We start from the raw sequence: 21,529 nt of genomic DNA on the forward strand, positions 1-21,529 counted from the left end.
GGGAAGGCAGAGTCACCTATTATGGACTCAAGAAGGAAGCCAGACCAGAGATTCCGGGCAGAAGAGCACCATCAGTCTTAATGCCACTGTTTTGGCCGGCGCAGTGGGTTGCTCAGATTCCGGCGCTGGGAATTAATAAATTGGGTGTCCACTCAGAAATCTAAGTAGAAAGGCGGTAATTGTAAAGACAATAGATGGATACATTTATAATGAAGGGAAGAAACCAGCCTAAAAAGGCTGAGAATACCCAAAATCAGAATGCCTCTCCCTCTACAGGGGATTACAGTTCCTCATCAGCAACGGAACAAGGCCTGATGGAGAAGGACTGTGTTCCATTAACAGAAGTAGGCTTCAGAAGGTGGATGATAAAAAACTTCTGGGAGTTAAAAGAACTTGTTCTAACCCAATGTAAAGAAACTAAGAACTTTGAAAAAAGATTTGACAAAATGCTAACAAGAATAGACAATATAGAGAGGAATATAAATAAATTAATGGGGTTGAAAAACACAACACGAGAACTCCGTGAAATATGCACAAGTTTTAACAGCCGAATTGATCAAGCAGAAGAAAGGATATCAGCGGTCAAAGACCAACTTAATGAAATAAAGCAATAAGACAAGAATAGAGAAAAAAGGATAAAAAGGAATGAACAAAGTCTCCAAGAAATATGGGACTATGTGAAAAGACCTAATTTACGTTTGATAGGTGTACCTGAATATGACGAAGAGAATGAATCCAACCTGGAAAATACTCTTCAGGATATTATTCAGGAAAACTTTCCCAACCTAGCAAAACAGGACAATATTCAACCCCAGGTAATACAGAGAACATCACAAAGATATTCCTCAAGAAGAGCAACCCCAAGGCACATAATCATTAGATTCACCAGGGTTGAAATGAAGGAGAAAATACTAAGGGCAGCGGAGAGAAAGGTCAGGTTACCCACAAAGGGAAGCCTATCAGACTCATAGCAGATCTCTCAGCAGAAACCCTACAAGCCAGAAGAAAGTGGGGGCCAATATTCAACATCCTTAAAGAACAGAACTTTCAGCCCAGAATTTCATATCCAGCCAAACTAAGCTTCACAACTGAAGGAAAAATAAAATCTTTTATGAACAAGCAAGTACTCAGAGATTTTATTACCACCAGGCCTGCTTTACAAGAGCTTCTGAAAGAAGCATTACACTTAGAAAGGAACAACCAGTATTAGCATTTCTAAAAATATACCAAAAAGTAAAGAGCATTAACATAATGAAGAATTTACATCAATGAATGGAAAAAACAGCTAGTTAACATCAAATGGCAGTAATCCTAAATTTAAATTGACTAAATCCCCCAATCAAAAGATACAGCCAAAACCCAATGGTATGCTACATCCAGACCCATTTCACATGCAAGGATACACAAAGACTCAAAACAAAGGGATGGAGAAAGATTTACCAACAAAATGGAGAGCAAAAATAAATAAATAAATAAAAAGAAGGAGTTGCAATCCTCACATCTGATAAAATAGATTTTAAAGCAACAAAGATACAGTGGTAAAAGGATCAATGCAACAATAAAAGCTAATGATCCTAACACCCAGATACATAAGACCTATAAAAAGACTTAGACTCCCTAGACTCCCACACAATAATAGTGGGAGACTTCAACATCAATATTAGATAGATCAACAAGACAGAAAATTAATAAGTATATCCAGGACTTGAACTCAGATCCGGAACAAGTAAACTTAATAAACATTTATAGAGCTCTCCACTTTAAATACGCAAAATATACATTCTTGTCAGTACCACATCACACCTACTCATAGGTTTAAATGAAATATTGATTGGCCATTATTAAGCACAATTATTGGCATAAAAGAGGTTTTCAATACCCATTTTTAGAATAAAGCAACATTCCCGTTCAAAAAAAAAAAATAGTATATCAGGTGAAAATGTCCTTCAGACATGAAGGGGAAATAAAAACATTCTCAGACAAACAAAAGCTGAGGGATTTCATTAATAATGGACACACCCTACAAGAAATGCTGAAGGGAGTAGTTTAATCATACAGAAAAGGACATTAATGAACAATAAATAATCAACTGAAGGTAAAAAACTTACTGAATAGTAAGTGCACAGAAAAACACAGAATGTTATAACTCTGCAGCAGTGGTGTATAAACTACTTCTCTCCTAAGTAGAAAGACTAAATGATGAGCCAATCAAAAATAATAACTGCAACAACTTTTATTTTTTTTTGAGACAGAATTTTGCTCTTGTCACCCAGGTTGGAGTGCAATGGTGCCATCTCGCCTCACTGCAACCTCCGCCTTTTGGGTTCAGGCAATTCTCCTGCCTCAGCCTCCTGAGTAGCTGGGATTACAGGCACACACCACCATGCCCAACTAATTTTTTGTATTTTTAGTAGAGATGGGGTTTCACCATGTTGACCAGGATGGTCTTGATCTCTTGACCTCGTGATCCACCCACCTCAGCCTCCCAAAGTACTGGGATTACAAGCTTGAGCCACCACACCCAGCACAGCAACAACTTTTTAAGACATAGCACAATGTAATATAAATAGAAGCAAATCAAAGTTTAAAAGCATGGGGAAAAAGTTAAGGCAAGTTTTTATTAGTTTTCTTTTTGCTTGTTTATCCAAATTGTGTAAACTTGAATTATGTTAAAATAATGGGTTACAAGATAGTATTTGCTAGCCTCACAGTAACCTCAAAACAAAAACCACAATAAATACAGAAAAAATAAAAAGCAGTAAACCAGAATCATATCACCAGAGAAAATCATCTTCACTAGGCAAAGACAGGGGTGAAAGAAAGAAGGAAGAGAAGACCAGAAAGTGACCAGAAAACAAATAACAAATGGCAGGATTAAGTCTTTACTTATCAATAATAACACTAAATGCAAAAGGACTAAAGTCTCCAACAAAAAGACACAGACTAGCTGAATGAATGAAAGAACATAACTCATTGATTTATTGCCTACAAGAAACATACTTCACCTACACAGACACACATGGACTGAAAATAAAGGGATGGAAACAGATATTCCATACCAATGGAAACCAAAAATAAAAGCAAAATTGCTATACTTATGTCAGGAATACAGTCTCCAGCTGTTATTGTATTGGAGCCTCTCTCTCTCTAGCTCTAAAACACACCACTTTCAGAACTGGACATATCTTCCAGACAGAAAATCAAGAAAGAAACATCAGACTTAATCTGCAATATAGACCAAATGAATCTAATAGATATTTATAGGACATTTCATTCAATGGTTTCAGAAAACACATTCTTCTTCTCAGCATTTTAATCATTCTCAGGTGACATGATTTCCCTGTGTCCCCACCCAAATCTCAACTTGAATTGTATCTCCCAGAATTCCTAAGAGTTATGGGAGGGACCCGGGGCAGAGGGAGTAATTGAATCATAGGGGCTGGTCTTTCCTGTGTTATTCTGATGACAGTGAATAAGTCTCACAAAATCTGATGGGCTTATCAGGAGTTTCTGGTTTTTCTTCTTTCTCATTTTTCTCTTGCAGCTGCCGTGTAGAAATGTCTTTTGCCTCCTGCCATGGTTCTGAGGTCTCCCCAGCCATGTGGAACTGTAAGTCCAATTAAACCTCTTTTTCTTCCCAGTCTCAGGTATGTCTTTATCAGCAGTATAAAAATGGACTAATACAGCAAATTGGTACCAGTAGAGTGGGGTATTGTTGAAAAGATACCTGAAAGTATTGAAAGGACTTTGGAACTGGGTAGCAGGCAGATGGTGGAAAAGTTTGAAAGGCTCAGAAGAAGACAGGAAAATGTGGGAAAGTTTAAAATCTCCTAGAGACTGGTTGAATGACTTTGACAAAAATGCTGATAGTGATACGAGCAATAAGATTCAGGCTGAGGTGGTCTCAGATAGAGATAAGAAACTTGTTGGGAACTGGAGCAAAGGTAACACTTGTTATGTTTTAGCAAAGAGAATGGTAGCATTTTGCCCCTTCCCCTACATTTGCAGAGATTTGAACGTGAGAGAGACGATTTAGGGTGTCTAGCAGAAGAAATTTCTAAGCAGCAAAATGTTCAAAAGGTGACTTGGGTGCTGTTAAAAGCATTCCATTTTAAAAGGGAAACAGAGCATGAAAGTTCAGAAATGTTGCAGCCTGATGATGCAGTAGAAAAGGAAAATCCATTTTTTGAGGAGAAATTTAAGCTGGTTGCATAGATTTGCATAAGTACCGAAGAGCCTAATGTTAATTCCAAGACCATGGGTTAAAATGTCTCTAGGGCATGTCAGAGACTTTCATAACACCCCCTCCCATCTCAGACCCAGAGACCCAGGAGAAAAAGTGGTTTGTTGGCTGGGCCCAGGATGGGTCCCCGTGCTGTGTGCAGCCGAGGGACTTGGTGCCCTGCATCCCAGATGTTCCAATCATTACTAAAATGGGTCAGGTTACAGCTCGGCCCATGGTTTCTGAATGTGAAAGCCACAAAGCTTGGCAGCTTCTATGTGGTGTTGAGCCTCTAGATGCACAGAAATGAAGAATTAAGGTTTGGGAACCTCCACCTAGATTTCAGAAGATATATAGAAATGCTTAGATGCCCAGGCAAGAGTTTGCTTCAAAGGCAGAGCCCTCATGGAGAACCTCTACTAGGGCAGTGTGGAAAGAAAATGTGGGGTTGGAGCCTCCACACAGAGTCCCTACTAGGGCACTGCCTGGTGGAGCTGTGAGAAGAGGGCCACTGTCTTCCAGACCCCAGAATGGTAGACCCACCAACAGCTTGCATAGTGCACTTGGAAAAGCTGCAGACACTCAATGCCCGCTCATGGAAGCAGCCAGGAGGGAGGCTGTACCCTGCAATGCCATAGGGGTGGAGTGGCCCAAGACCATGTGAACCCACCTCTTGTATCAGTTTGACCTGGATATAAGACATGGAGTCAAACAAGATCGTTTTGGAGCTTTAAGATTTGACTGCCTTGATGGATTTCACACTTGCATGAGCCTGTAACCCTTTTGTTTTAGCCACTTTCTCCCTTTTGGAATGCCTATATTTAACCATTACCTGTACCCCCATTTATCTAGGAAGTAATTAGCTTACTTTCGATTTTACAGGCTTATAGGTGGAAGGGGCTATCCTTGCCTCAGATGAGACTTTGGACTATGGACTTTTAGGTTACTACTGAAACAGGTTAACCTAGGGGCTGTTGGGAAAGCGTGATTGCTTTTGAAATATGAGGACATGAGATTTGAAGGGGCCAGGAGCAGAATGATATGGTTTGGCTCTGTCCTCACCCAAATCTCAACTTGAATTGTATCTCTCAGAATTCCCACGAGTTGTGGGAAGAACTCAAGGCAAGGTAATTGAATTATGGGGGCTGGTCTTTCTGTGCTATTTTTGTGATAGTGAGCAAGTTTCATGAGATCTGATGGGTTTATCAGAGATTTCTGCTTTTGCTTCTTCCTCATTTTTCTCTTGCTGCTGCCATGTAAGAAGTGTTTTTTGCCTTCTGCCATGATCCTGAGGCCTCTCCAGCCACGTGGAAGTGTTAAGAACAATTAAACCTCTTTTCTTCTCTGTCTCTGGTATGTCTTTATCAGCAGCATGGAAATGGACTAATACATACAGGATAGACCATATGTTAGGTTACAAAACAAGTCTTCATACATTAAAAATAATAGGCTGGGCGTGGTGGCTCAAGCCTGTAATCCCAGCACTTTGGGAGGCTGAGATGGGTGGATCACAAGGTCGAGAGACCGAGACCATCCTGGTCAACATGGTGAAACCCCATCTCTACTAAAAATACAAAAAATCAGCTGGGCATGGTGGCACGTGCCTGTAATCCCAGCTACTCGGGAGGCTGAGGAAGGAGAATTGCCTGAACCCAGGAGGCGGAGGTTGTGGTGAGCCGAGATGGCACCATTGCACTCCAGCCTGGGTAACAAGAGCAAAACTCTGTCTCAAAAAAAAAAAAAAATGGAAGTAATATCAAGCATCTTCTCTGACCACAATGGCATAAAACTGGAAATTAATGACAAGAGGAATTTAGGAAACTATGCAAGTACATAGAAATTAAACATCATATTTTGAATAACTAGTGGGTCAATGAAGAAATTAAAAATAAAATTAAATAATTAAACAAATGATAATGGAAATACAACATGTCAACATTATGTGATACAGCAAAAGCAGTACTCAGAGGAAGTTTATAGTTATAGGCCTCCATCAGAAAAAAGGAAAAACTTCAAGTAATCAACCTAATAATGAGTCTTAAAGAACTAGAAATGCAAGAGCAAACTGAGCCCCAAATTAGAATAAAAGAAATAATATAATAAAGATCAGAGCAGAGATAAATGAAATTGAAATTAAAAAATGCAAAATATCAATGAAACAAAAAGTTGATTTGTTGAAAAGTCAAACAAAATTGACAAAAGTTTACCCAGACTAACTAGAAAAAAGGGGAGTAGAAAAGAGAAGACCCAAATAAAATCAGAAATAAAAAAGGAGACATTATAACTAATACTGTAGAAATGCAAAATGATTATTAGTGGCTACTATGAGCAAATATATGCCAATAAACTGGTAAATCTAGAAGAAATGGACAAATTCTTAGATAGATACAATCTATGAAGATTGAACCAGGAAGAAATCCAAAATCTGAACAGACCAATTAGAAGTAATGAGATCAAAGCTACAATAAAAAATCTCCCAAGTAAAGAAAAGCCCAGGATCTGATGTCTTCACTACTGAATTCTACCTAACATTTTAAAATGCACAAATAGCATTCTACTCAAACTCTTTCAACAGAGGAGAAGAGAATATGTCCAAACTAATTCTACCAGGGCCAATAATATTCTCATTCCAAAACTGGACAAAGATATATTAAATTAAGAAAACTACAGGTTTTTATCACTGATGAATATTGATGAAAAAATCTGCAACAAAATACAGCAAATGGAATTCAAACTTCTCTTACATCTTATGATCCAGAAGACAGTTATGTGGTAATGCTTAATTTCAAGGGAGTGAGAGAAATTTATTTTTGTTTTCTAGACTTTAGAATAAAGGAAATCAGGTGGGAAGCAGGCCATGAATGACTTTTGAGCACAAGTAAACATAGGAAACACCGATATCTTAATATTTCAATATTATTTCACGAAAGAGTATATTGTCTGTAAGTCTGCTAATACCCTGTTTGTAAGTTAGCTGCTTTGGTGTAGCACAAAAAGGAGTTATGAAATGTTACTTTGCTTTTTTGGGTAAGAAAATACCTATTTTGAGTGCTAACTGAAATAAATCTTTACCTTTATGTAAAGGCTCTGTATTTTGTGGTTATGTCTTATGCCATCATATAAAATCCTAATGATTTCTCATAATTTATTGTGGTAAAAATTGTCTGTTTGCCGGACTTTTAATTTTTGAGGACTTATATACACATTGCTTGAATACTGTCATATTCAGTCAGGCACCCTCCCCAACCCCACCTCATCTACCTTATTGTACAGTAATCAAACATCCAGATATAGAAGATTAGAAGATGTTGTTGGAAACTTGTCTGTAATGGATGTTTGATTCAAGGGTGGGGTTGACTTGGCCAGTTTTGAGAAAACTGATCAATGTATGAATTTTGGACAGCTGTCAGAATTTTGTGTCTAAATTAATAGTGAATAACTAACATGTTATGAACATGCCACATTTTGTAAGTTGACTTAGATATTCAATTTATTCTTTGGACATTAGATGATACCAAGAAGTGAATTTAAGTAAGGGCTTAGATTTTATGTACTAAGCTTAATGTCCAGCATTTTACAGGGCAGTTATTATTTTGCTAGCTGAATTTCCTTTTAAATGACTTAGAATAAAAAGTACATGGGGTGTATCGTGTGCCAGCAGCCTATGGTTGATCTCTTTTACATTTGTTTCTACTAGAAGAGTTCACACAACATCTATATTTTCATATTTTTGTGGTTCATTTTTGCTTAAAAACATTAGTTCAACTCTTGTAGAAAATTATAAGCCAAAATGGAATAGAAAATTCATTTTATGCTGATGTGGGTGAGTACACTTCTACTCACATCTAGAAATTACTGATAATATCTTATAAATACTTTTTAATATAAAGTTGAGCTCAATCATAAAATGTAAAGTTTTCAGAATCAGGAACTACAGACGAAACTCAAAATCATGAGTTTACACAGTAGTGACCCATGAGATACTTGACTTCAGCTGACATTTGAGTGCTTATGGTGGGAAAAAGCCAGGGGCTTGGAGTTTTTCAAAATGGAAGAGTTGAAACTGGACCCACGTAATGTAATTTTAAAAAATGTTTAGCTATTTAAATCAGTAAACACAATGTTGATTGTAAACATATTAGTATTTAGCTAAACAGTTAACATAATTGTGACTATAATGGTAAATTTAATCTTTGGTTAGTTTTAAATATGTGAAGAATTAAAATGGTAGTGTACAATATGGAACAAAGAAATAGAAATAAATGTTTCTGAAGTCCCTGTTACATCTTGGAAAAAGTTAAAAGCATCTATTCAAATTAGACTTTTAAAAATTAGGAATGTACACTGTACTTCCTGGGAAAAATCCTGAAATAAGAAGACTACAAGATGGAACTTCTTGTCAAAAGGAGTGGAAAATTATTTTAAAATAGTTAGAAAAGACAAAAAAATTAGAAGGAATTGAGTACTGATAAGGTGGACGCTAGGGTAATAGTATAGTCAAATTAAAATGTCAATAATTTTATTACATGCTAATGACTAACTTCCAAATTCTAACTATGGTGTAAATAATTAACATTGAGCTTTGAAAACCCATTACTACCACTTTTACCTGTATAAACATGGGGAGATTATTTGAAGGTTAAGAACTAAATCTCAATTTTTTAATCTGAACTCATCTTTAAAATGCATGATTGCTGTGAGTATTGAATGAAATTAACAACTAAACACAAGTGCGTACATAAAAAGCTCCAATTACAGTGCTTTTCATGTATACACACTTAAAATTTGTCATTTAATAATAGAATGACAGTCTGGAAAGAAGCATTCATATTTTGCCACTTGATTTATACTTTCTCAGAGCTTTTTGCTGCTAGGAAATGGCAGAATATCTTCTTAACCAGGGGTCAGAGTTGAGCATGTTAGAACATCTTTTATGTGATTTGGGGATTTGTACCTATATATAATGCTCCACCTCATTTTAATCATGGGCTTCCCAAGATATTCCTTCTTCCTTTGGTACCATAGAGTTAATCATGGTACATATATTTTTGCACAGTATTGTTCACAAGTTTGTTGTTACTTTTAAAAACTGTAACCTCTTTGTTAGCAGTAAGCCTAATTTGAGTGAGTGAGAATTACTGCTATCATGCTATATAAATAGAGGCAAAATATCAGACAGAACACAGAGAACACCACTTCAGTCCTAAGCATTACTGTCTTACGTTATCTGCACAGTGGTCTTGAGCAAAGAAAATTTGTTTTTGTTTTTGTTTTACATTATTAAATGGCTTGAGTGGAAATTACTGACTGGGTCAATATAAAGACATGGTTTGACATTACATAGAATTTTATGGTGACTCAAGCTATGAGACACCAGAATGGGCTGTGTTGGGTATTTAATAATTTATTTTCCAGTGGACTCTGCTCAAGTATAATCTGGCACGCTCTTTAAGAGGAGATGAGAGGAAATATCAGCCAACGAGGGTCACTGCTTTTTGGCCTCTGATATTCAGCAATATCATTCTCCCATCTCTTCATGGACAGTTTTGCTATACAGTTTTGGGTATTTAAAACAGAAAGAAATATTTCAAGTTGATTGGATTCTAATGAAGTTAACATTACTTCAGTGATTACTATCAGCCAGAAGCCACATTTTAGGAGCTTTTACATTTATTGTTTTTCATTTTTATTTTATTTTTTTTCATACAGAGTCTCACTCTATCACCCAGGCTGGAGTGCAGTGGCATAATCTCGGCTCACTGCAACCTCTACCTCCTGGGTTCAAGCGATTCTCTTACCTCAGCCTCCAGAATACCTCAGATTACAGGCACGCAGAGCCACACTGGCTTATTTGTATATTTAGTAGAGATGGGGCTTCACCATGTTGTCCAGGCTGATCTCAAATGCCTCGACCTTAAGTGATCTGCCTGCCTCAGCCTCCCAAAGTGCTAGGATTATAGGCATGAGGCACTGTGCATAGCTAATTTCTGTATTTTTAGTAGAGACAGGGTTTCACCATGTTGGCCAGGCTGGTCTCAAATTCCTGACCTTAGGTGATCCTCCTGCCTTGGCTTACCAAAGTGCTGGGATCATAGGCATGAACCACCGTGCCTGGCCTTTAACATTTATTTATTTAACACTTATAATAACTCAAAAGAGATTATTTTCACAATTTTATAATAACTCAATGACTGCAAATATGTTCGATATAATGTTGAATAAAATAATAGGAAATATTACGTATGATGTGTTTCCAGTTATGGAAAACAGTGATTCATCACACCTACTCATCTGTGTGTCCACACTACACATACATACACAATCACCACACGCAGAAAAGTTGTCAGAACTATACACACCCAAATGGCCATTGTGGCTACCTCTAGCTCCCGGATTATGAAGGCTTTTTAATTTCTTTCTCGGATTCCTCTGACTTTCTACATCATCTACAATGACAAGAATTATTTTCATAGTTAGAAAACAGCTACTAGATTAATGTTTATATAATCATCTAGAAAAATACATACTCAAGATGACAGAGAAAGTGGCTGGCAAAATTCGGCAATGTTTCTTATTTTATCTAAGTCCAGAATTTTGAGTTGTTTTTTGTCCCATTTTTTTTTCCTGGGCAAGTTTTCACTGCCATTGCTAGAGGGCAGGAGAAAGAATGGCCCATTTGTTTAGTGATGACAAATAGCAGCTTTGGTCCTTACCTGGGAGGCTGTGTTAACCTGGGCCTGCCTTTTGTGTGTGCCCATGGGCAGCAAGTAGGAATTCGGTGTGGTGGCTGGAAGCTGGCTGGGCTCCAATTTGGCGTGTGTCTAACATTGTCTGGGGAACACTTTGTGCCTGCTGAGGCACACTCCTCTCTTAGCGACTAAAGTGAAAAAAAACAAAAGCTCCTGGTGCCAAGGCTACCGGCCTTATCTACAATCACTTATTCTTTCTTCCTGCCTTTTCAAGGGTAGTTTGACCTTAACTCAGTGCTTGTATAGGCACAGCTCATCAATTTTTCACTGACAAGTTAAAAGACCAAGTGGAAATGTCTTCCCTCATTCCTGAAACAGTGTCAGTCTTACAGATGTACCTTTTTGACCTATTGGTGACTAGTACCTCCGAGAGTATGCGTGTGCGCATGTACATGCTTGTGTGCAGGTATTTACAACTCTGTATACATTTCCATTATCAAAATGTATCTAAGAAATCATTTTACTTTTTGTTTTTTTAAGAAATTAGAGTTTCAACAATAGCCAATTCAATCCTGTCTAGATCTTTGGATACTAGGATAAAATTGTAAAACAAAGAGAAAGAAGGATAATAGGATTCTTCTTTCTAATTTTTGTTTTTGTGGACAAAGTCATTAGGGATTATATAGCTTTACTTATACACCTATAGAGGTAAAAACGAAGACTAGAGAACAAAAGAATTACTCAAGGTCATAAAGCTAATTTACTGCAGAATACACTAAAGCCTTAATCTCTTAAGTTTAACTGACTACTCTATATACCAAATCTTTCAGGAATGCTTATCTTGGTATAATGAAGCACTTGCAAAATGTGATTATATAATCCATCATTATTATAATAATAACTTTCTTAGAAAAAATGACTGGAACAATTAACAGGGATTATCTTTGTGGCATAAGATTGCTGGTGATTTTATTATTTTTGCTATTATCTGAATTTTTTTTATTTCTAAAGAAATATTTGTTATCTTAGTGTTCATATGCATTCTGGTATATATATTAGCCTTCATTTTCTGAGTGTTCTGCTAGGCACTTCACATGGATCAGCTTTGTTACTTAATTTTTATAAGCCATCTCAATAATAGGTTCTTGTAAATATCTCTTGAACATAACAAGGCCAAAAGGTTACTCTAAAAACGTACCCCTTCTACTCCTAGAATTCCCCTTGAGATTCTGCTTGACTTCAAGTGTAATGTCCTCCTAGTAACAGCAGGTGATTCCAGAGAGGGCTCAAACTTTAATACTTTTCTGAGAAGCCATATTAAAATATGAAGAGGAAGATTTCTATTCTGAGTGAGTCTGGATTGCTCCCAGGTCACTGACCAGGAACATTTACCCCACAGAGTCAGCAGAGAGGCAGTGGTTTTTTTAAATCTGTCCAAATAAAGACTGAAAATGATCTATTATATCTGTATCCATTAAGTACTACACATGAAAGTCTCCAAAATGAATGGTTGAAGCAGAAGAAATTGGTGGTATGCTTCATGTCTCCCTTTATTTACTAAGATGCCCCCACCCATTTTGGCTTGCTGTCTAAAGCAGGACTCAAAGTTGCTATTTAAACAATAGACATCAACTATGCTTGAGGGGCCCCCCAGCTTGCAACCAGTGTTAATAACTAACCATGCAGACTAAGTATCACTCACACAGACCTTTAGAAGTGTCTCTGTTTCATCTGGGACAGGAAGGAACAAGACTCCCTGTGTTTGGTCCTGCTCCAGCTCATACTATGCAGAGATGATTTCTGTGTCCAGCATTGGATGTGCCTTACAAGTTTCTCTTGAATTAAAATCCCAAACAAACCTTGAATGCCTTTCTGGAGCAGAGTAAGATTTAAGGAAACCTACAGGTAGGAGGCTTCTCTTGTAGAATTTGCAGCTCTGGGTTTAAGGATGCTCAAACGTGAATGCACATAGAAGTTGTCAGTGTGTCTTTGGCCTGCTGCCTGTCTCCTATAGCTTTTGAGACTAGAAACAGATATGGCTATAGTCATCAGGAAATAAAAAAAAAAAAAGCTGTCCAGAGACACATAAGATCATTCGCCAAGCACTATACCCTGACTCTGTGTCTCCTCTTCTGGAGCCAGCTCCGTGAGTGTTGTCTCCATGTACTCTTCCAGGAACTCATGAGTAATCCCCTGAGTGAGGAAGGCTGCTGACCATCTCTAGATTCTTCCCTGGACCTGCTCCCTGACAAATCCACATGCCTTTGCATTTGAGTGACTTTCAAAACTCAATAAAATTCTACCTCTGCCCCAAAGAATTCAAGTGTAGTGTTAAATTTAGCAGCTACTGTCAGGAGTCAGAGGTGCTAAGAGCTGTTTATGGTTCAGAACCAGATTTATAGATCCACAAACTGTCTGGTGTAGCCTAGAAAAAGTAAGAGAAGACTTCTCACATTTGATATGCAGCCCAAATCTCCAGTCCTATATTTGCTGAGGAAAGTGGCTAGTTTGGAACACTAACACCGTATCTCTGGCTTTGCTACCTATTAGAGTTCTAGTTTCTAGCTGGGCCCAGACCTCTGATTACTGCTTGATCATCACCTGGGTTATCCCCTCTTTGACCTCCATGAAAACAAATCCCTATGCGGGTGGCTAGCATTTTCCTGTCTCTGGACCCTGTTTTTAGCCTAATTACCCTTTTTCTATTCCATGAAACTGCTTTATCTTTCCTGTCTGCTTCTCTCTCATGGACATCCAAGTAACCATCTCTCTGTTTCACCCCTAGTGGAACAAACATGAAAATCCATGTTTGTGATCTTTATTTGTAGGTCAGAGAGAAGTTTTGTTACCATCAAATGCTGTATTTTTATGATATTGACATCCTATAATCAGAATCATTCTTTGGAGCACAGATCAAAGAGGAAACAGAAAGCTCCAATAGTTCCCAGTATTGTAATAACAAAACAAAATAGACAAGCAAAACACACATTGAGAGTTTAATATATTGTGGTACCTGTTCAGTATCAATGTGATATCATGAGTAAATTTTTGTTGTTTCTACTCTGGTAATTAATTTTCTTATCTATAAAAAAAGACAATTGCACTCACTGTTCTCAGGAGGCCTTCTGAGCACAACTTATCTAAAATCCCCTTTTATAAACATCGAACTATATATTAACAGCAAACCTTAGATGAGGAGATGGGCATGAAAGCCAAGTGTGTAACTGGTCTGGAGGATGGGATAGGGAGCTGTTCCAAACTGTCCTGTGGTTCCTGTCTGTATCAGCTTTGGGTGAGTGCAGAAGAGCACCGACTGTGTCTGTGAACGCTCACACACGTCTGGACTAGTTGGTGATGAGCACATCTCTTTCAGGTAGGCTAGGCTCTTTCTCTGAGTCACTGCCAGCCTTTGTTGATTGTAATCAGTAAGAGAATGAGAATATTATCCATGGAGAAAGGGATAATTGTTTTTTCCCAGGACTACAAAGACACTTGTAAATAGTCTTACAATTTCATTTTTCTCAACCCAAGATATCACACTTGTAATCCCTGCCTGCAACAGAGCTCAGATGGAACTGTCCTGAAAAGTGCCGTCTAATTTCAGTCGTTAACCATGACTACTAGTGACACTTGCATGTGTTTAGCCTTTCACTGATGTGTTCACATAGCTTATCTCACAGAATAGCTTTATTCACAGAATAGCATGCCAAAGCAGGTCCAACATATATAATCATTTAACTGTTAAGGAAACTGAGACTCACAGAAATAAGGCACTTTTCCGAGCCACACAGCTAAAATCCAGATTTTCTGACTCCAAATGGTAATTTTTCTTCACAATCTCAAATAAAAAGATATTTTATATTATTCCTGATGTCACAGTGCCATCTGTATTCAATAGTTATTGACCACATATTGTAATTTCAGATATTATCATTTATTACATGCCTCCGGTAGTACACACAATAGCAAGTATGTCATCCTGGTTTCCCACCCTACAAAGTCACTCAAGTGCATCTCTAACAAACGGGATGGTTTCTCACGGTGGCTTTTGCTAGAGTTTCCTAATGCAATCCAATCAGGGAAAAGGTACCCCCGGCAAGGGCTATAGGCCTCTGCTTCCATGGGAAAATAGCCTAAATTTGCGCACGTCCGCTATTTATTCCTAATGATCTCCAGGAGGTGGCGCTGTGCATTAGTAAACACCCGCCTTACAAAGGTACAGGACTTAAGGGAAATATATGTTGGGGAAATGGTGAGGCAAACGTTTGTGAAGGAAACAATATTGAACAGCTGACGCAGGACAAAGGCACATCTGTGGCATTTAGAAGATGGAGTATAAAATTGTAACTGAACTTTTTAATAAGGCATGTAAAACAATTATTTAGCTGTTACTTACTGGAATGTTGCTGGTGAGTCAAATCAAACAGAAGTTGTTCTATTCAACCCAATGGATAGGTGCTTAGTAATACGAGTGACTGTTTGCACTTTGTTGACATCGGCCTGGCTCTAGAAATGTTAAATTATTATCCAGTTATTTCCCACTATGAGCGTTCTTTCTTCTGTGTCCAAAATGCTTACTCCAAGCTGTTTCAGGTATGAAAGCAATCTTTGTCTCTTATGATCATCCTTCTTGTGGTTATTTTTCTATGTTTTAGGCTCATAGCTTTTTAATGAATTTAAAGAAAGAAAAATTGTTTTTGTTTCTATTACTGTTCCAATGATCGTGAAGGACTTTCACATCTTGCATACTTAAGAGTCCCCGCAGTTTCATCAAGGTCTTGCAGTCTGAGGGTGTAGCAGCGTTTTGTTTCAGTTTCAAATACAGACCTAAGATCTTTTATTTTTGAGATCTCACGATCTTGCGGTATTTATTTGTAGGTTATTACTAAAAAGAAATTACAGAACAAGTGTCCAAGAAATGTAAAAGAAAGTTAACATGAGTCTAATTAAAGCTGAAAGTAATGAAAATTCTGATAACATCGAAATTTTAGCCTTTTGGTGGCCCAAATACTTGGGGGCTGAGCTGAAAAGAAAAGAGAAAACTAAGTTGATTCGTAGTGATTCTGTTCCAAGCCCTGTGAGATAGATTAAAGCTGCAACATCTCTACAAACATTTCAAATTCTTTTTGAAGCAACAAACTCATCTTTAGCTACCTAATAGAGGAAAATAGAGGAAAGTGGATGACTTCTTAGAGAAAAAGAAACAAATAAAGCTACATATATATAAAATATATATGTGTAGTATATATATTTTACGTATATACTATATATAATAGATATACTATGCTACATACATATTACATACTAATATGTAGTATATATAACAGTGTGTATATGTAATATATATACTTAAGGCACAGTAAATACATAGTAGTACAGTAGATATATTACATATATAATATATTATATATAATACAGTATATTATGAATACTACATATGTTACATATATATTATATATACCACATATATGTACTACCTTAACCTTTCCTTTTATATGTAATATTAGCATAAAAATATAAATTATACGATATAAGAGAGTATGAGCTATGAAGAAAAAATATTTAGTAATAATAGGCATTTAACCATATGTTGGAATTATTAGACATGAAGTTTTAATCAATTATATAAATAAAGAGTTTACAGAAAATGACAGGTATGATAAATGAGAAAATGGGAAATTTCAGAAGAAACTCGAAAGCAGTTAAAAAAATAGAAAATCTAGAACTAAAACCATAAATATAGATAACTATATTTATAGTATCCCAAATAAAAAATTATTGAATGTGACTAAAAGCAGATTAGACATAATAAAAGAATGTATCAGTGAACTTTCTATTTGTTGAGTCAATAGAAATCATCCAGTATGAAGCACCCAGAAGAAAAATAATAAAGAAGAAAATGGTCAAAGTCTCAGGGACTTCTGAGAAACTATAAATTAGTCAAGCATAAGTATAAATTGAGTGCTGTAAGGGCAGAAGAGAGGACACTGAACAAAGTAAAATTTGAATAAATACTGAATGCAAGTTTTCAAATGTGATTTTTCAAAACACAGTTTATAGGTCCAGGAGGCTCCAAAGACAGTGAAAAACGGAAATAACTATACTTAAGAATTTCCTAGGAAAGCTGCCGAAAACCAAACATTAAAATAATACAATCATGCATCACTCAACCATGGAGATACATTCTGAGAACTGTGTCTTTAGGTGACTTTGTTGTCATGCAGGTATTGTAGAGTGTACTTACACATAGCTAGCTGGTATGTCTACTGTTCTCCTAAGCTATATGGCATAGCCTATTGCTCCTAGGCTCCAAACCTGTACAGCATGTTACTGAATTGAATACTGTAGGCATTTGTATCATAATGGCAAGTATTCGTGTCTGTAAAGGCATTTAAACATATTAAAGGTATAGTAAAATACAGAATAAAATATTAAAAATGGGGCACTATATAGGGTACTCACCATGAATGGAGCTTGCAGGAGCGGAAGTTGCTCTGGGTGAGTCTGTGAGTAAGTAGTAAGTAAATGTGAAAGCCTAGGACATTACTGTGCACAACTGTTGATTCATAAACACTGTACACTTGTCACACTAAATTTATTAAAAATTTTCTTCAATAATTAATTAACCTTAGTTGACTGTAATTTTTTCACATTATAAACTTCTTAGTTTTTAAAACTGTTTTGTAATCAGTTTAATAAACACGTTGTATAGCTATATACAAATATTTTCTCTTCTTTATATCCTTACTCTTTGTATTTTTAAATGTTACTTTTTTTAACTTTTTTTTTGTTAAAAACAAAAAAAAATAAACTCATACATTAGTGTAGGCCCACACAGGATCAGGATCAGTATACCACTGCCATCTGTCTCCACATCTTGTTACACCGGAGGGTCTTTAGAGGCAATAACATGCATGAAGCTGTCATCTATGATAACAGTCCCTTCTTCTGGTATATCACCTGAAGAAGCTGCCTGAGACTGTTTCATATATACAAAAAGTATATATATATATATATATATATATATATATATATATATATATGGTTACCCGTGAAATATATATGTATTTTTAGACTGTTTCACATATATATATTTACCTGTGAAATATAAATATGTGTGTGTATATATGGTTTTGCCTAGATTTTCTTCTGGGATTTTTATGATGCCCAGATAGCCAAGACAATCTAAACAAAAAGAAAAAAGCTGGAGGCATCACGCTACCTGACTTCAAACTATACAAGGCTACATTAGGCAAAACAGCATGGTACTGGTGCCAAAACAGAGATATAGATCATTGGAACCAAACAGATGCCTCAGAGGCAATGCCACACATCTACAACCATCTGATCTTTGACAAACCTGACAAAAATGGGGAAAGGATTCCCTGTTTAATAAACTGTGTTGGGAAAACTGGCTAGCCATGTACAGAAAGCAGAAACTGGACCCCTTCCTGACACCTTACACTAAAATTAACTCCAGATGAGTTAAAGACTTAAACATAAGACCTAACACCATAAAAACTGTAGAAGAAAATCTAGGCAAAACCATTCAGGACATAGACAGAGGCAAGGACTTCATGACTAAAACACCAAAAGCATTGGCAACAAAAGCCAAAATAGACAAATGGGACCTAATTATACTCCAGATCTTCTGCACAGCAAAAGAAACAATCATTAGAGTGAACCAGCAACCAACAGAATGAGAAAGAGTTTTTGCAATCTACCCATCTGACAAAGCACTTATATCCAAAATATCCAGAATACAAATTTACCTGAGAAATGGAAATTGTTTAAAAAAACAGAAAGAAAGAAAATTAACCAGAAATTCTGCAGCAGAAAAATTTAATGAATAATATAAAAAATACAGTAGAGGTAATCAACATCAAAACTGATCAAGCAGAAGAAGGAATCTGGGACTCTGAAGATAGGATATTTGAAGATATACAGTCAGAAGAGAAGAAAGAAAAAAATAAGAGAGGCTGAGTCAGAATCACCTGAGACCAGGAGTTTGGGACAAGTCTGGACAACAGAGCCAGACCCTGTATCTAAAGATAAAATAAATTAGCTGACCATGATGGTGTGTGCCTGTAGTCCCCAGCTGCTCAGAAGGCTAAGGTGGGAAGGTTGCTTGAGCCCAGTAGTTTAAGGCTGCAGTGAGCTATGATTATGCCATTGCATTCCAGCCTGGATGATAGAAAAAAAGAGCCAAATGTTTGAATCATACTGTTTAAGAAAGAGAAGAAAAAGATAAAAGGTGTAAAATACTTATTTAAACCTATAATAGCAGAAACCTTACTGGTCTTTTTTTTACTATAAAGAAAACCTTTAAAAACATGGAAAAAGATATAAATATCCAGGTACAGAAAAGTCAAGTGTCTCTAGTGAGATTTATTTAAAACAAACCACCCCAAGACCTATTATAATCAAACTATCAAAAATCAGACAAAGTGCATTCTGAAAGCAAAAAGAGAATGAAACAAATAACATATAAGGGACTTCAAGTATGACTAACAGCAGAATTCTCAGCAGAAATCTTGCAAGGTAGGTGAAACTGAGAGACACTCAAATTCCCAAAGGAAAAAAATGCCAACAAAGAATACTGTACTTGGCAAAGCTGTTCTTCAGCAATAAAAGAAAGAAAAAGATTTCCAAGACAAAATGTAGAGAGTTTATCACAAGTAGACCTTTTTATAAGAAATGCTGAGGGGCATTATTCAAGCTGAAAGAAAAGGACACTACAGGTATACCCCCAAAATATTGTGAGTTAAGTTTCAGACCACCACAATAAAAGCCAATATTACAACAAAGTGAGTCACACAAACTTTTTGGTTTCTCAGTGCATATAACAATTATTTTACACTGTATTATAGTCTATTAAGTGTGCAACAGCATTATGTCTATAAGAATAATATGCATATGTTAATTTAAAAATAGTTCATCGTTTAAGCCCAGGAGTACTAGGCTGTATGTATTGTGCTATGCTGATTAGGTGTCCACACTGAATTTAGCATCAATATAGTGACTTCACAAAGCTAGGACCACCAAGTTGCTTAAGGATAGGTGAGCCCATCCAGATCAGATATCCAACAGGTTGAAACTTTTATGCTGAGTAATAGTAGGTTCAGAGATAGCCAGCCCAGAGATTTTGGAGAGGCCGTCTGAGATGATACTAAGGCAAAATTCCTGCTGGAGTCTTTGAGCTGGCTGGCCTGGAGTCTGGGTCAGCAAGTAGGTGAGACTGAAGCCTGGATACACTTGGGTGGACTTGTTTATTTGGTCTGCTAGGGTGGGCCTGGAATCTGGATTTCTGGATCCTCCAGAGCTTCCCTTGTTCTGGAGCAAGACTGAAGCCTGCTGCTGCAACAATTAGTGTTGGCCTAATTATGAGCTGAACCTGAACCCCAGGGTTGCTAAGTTGAGTTGATAAAGGGCCAAACCTGGAAATGCTGTGGCAGGTCTAGCATTGTAATGGGTCCACTACTAATAGCCTGTGAGTAACCACTGAACTCATAGTGAAACCTCATCTCTTAAAAAGAAAAAAGGCACCACAGTGAACCCTCATCTCTTAAAAAAAAAAAAAGAGAAGAAAAGGATCATAAAGATCTACAGCTATAAAGGAACTATAAAGGATCATAAAAGTCTACAGCTGCCTCTTAAGAAGCATAGGGAATAGAGGGTACTGATCTACTGCACAGTAAAAAAATCTTTATTTAAACTATTGGCATCCCAAAAACTTAACTACTGATAGCCTATAGTCTACTGTTGATTAGATACCTTACCAATGGCATAAACAGTTAATTAGCATGTATTTGATACGTTATATGTATTAGATTTTGCATTCTTACAATACAGTAAGCTAGAGAAAAGAAAATATTATTAAGAAAATTATAAAGAGGGTAAAATATATTTACTATTCATTAAGTGGAAGTGTGTCATCCTAAAGGTATTTTTCCTCTTTTCTTCATGTTGAGTAGGCTGAGAAGGACAAGACAGAGAACAGGTTAATCTTCCTGTCTCAGGTGTGGAAGAAGCAGAAGAGATGAATAAGGTGGAATTAAAGGCAGGCACACTTGATGTAACATTTATTTTTTTTATTCATGTATAAGTGGCCCCCACAGTTCAAACCCACGTTGTTTGAGGGTCACCTGTATTATAAATAATTATATGCAAATAAATTGAATAACCTAAAAGAAATGGATAAATTTCTAGATAAATGCAAGCTGCCAAGATTAAATCACAAAGAGGTAGATCAATAACAAGTAAGGAGATTGAATCAGTAATCAATAGTCTTTAATCAAAGAAAAGCCCAGTACCTTATGGCTTCACTTCTGAATTTCCCCCCAAATTAAAGAATGATGAATAAGAATAATAAATCCCAATTCTTCACAAACTTTTTCAAAAAAAATGAAGTGCAGAGAAAACCTCTGAACTCATTTTACAAGGCTAGTGTTATCTTGATACAAGAACCAGCAAAGGACATGAAAAGAAAGCAAACTATTAAATAGTTGCCAGTATTCCTCATTAGAGGCAAGACTCCTCAACAAAATATTAAGAAATCAAATTCAACACTGCTCTTCAAACTGAAGAAAAAGTATCCATCTCTTTCGTTGCCTTTTTC

This window comes from Callithrix jacchus, chromosome 15 (assembly GCF_049354715.1).
Source record: "Callithrix jacchus isolate 240 chromosome 15, calJac240_pri, whole genome shotgun sequence".
Taxonomy (NCBI): Eukaryota; Metazoa; Chordata; class Mammalia; order Primates; family Cebidae; genus Callithrix; species Callithrix jacchus.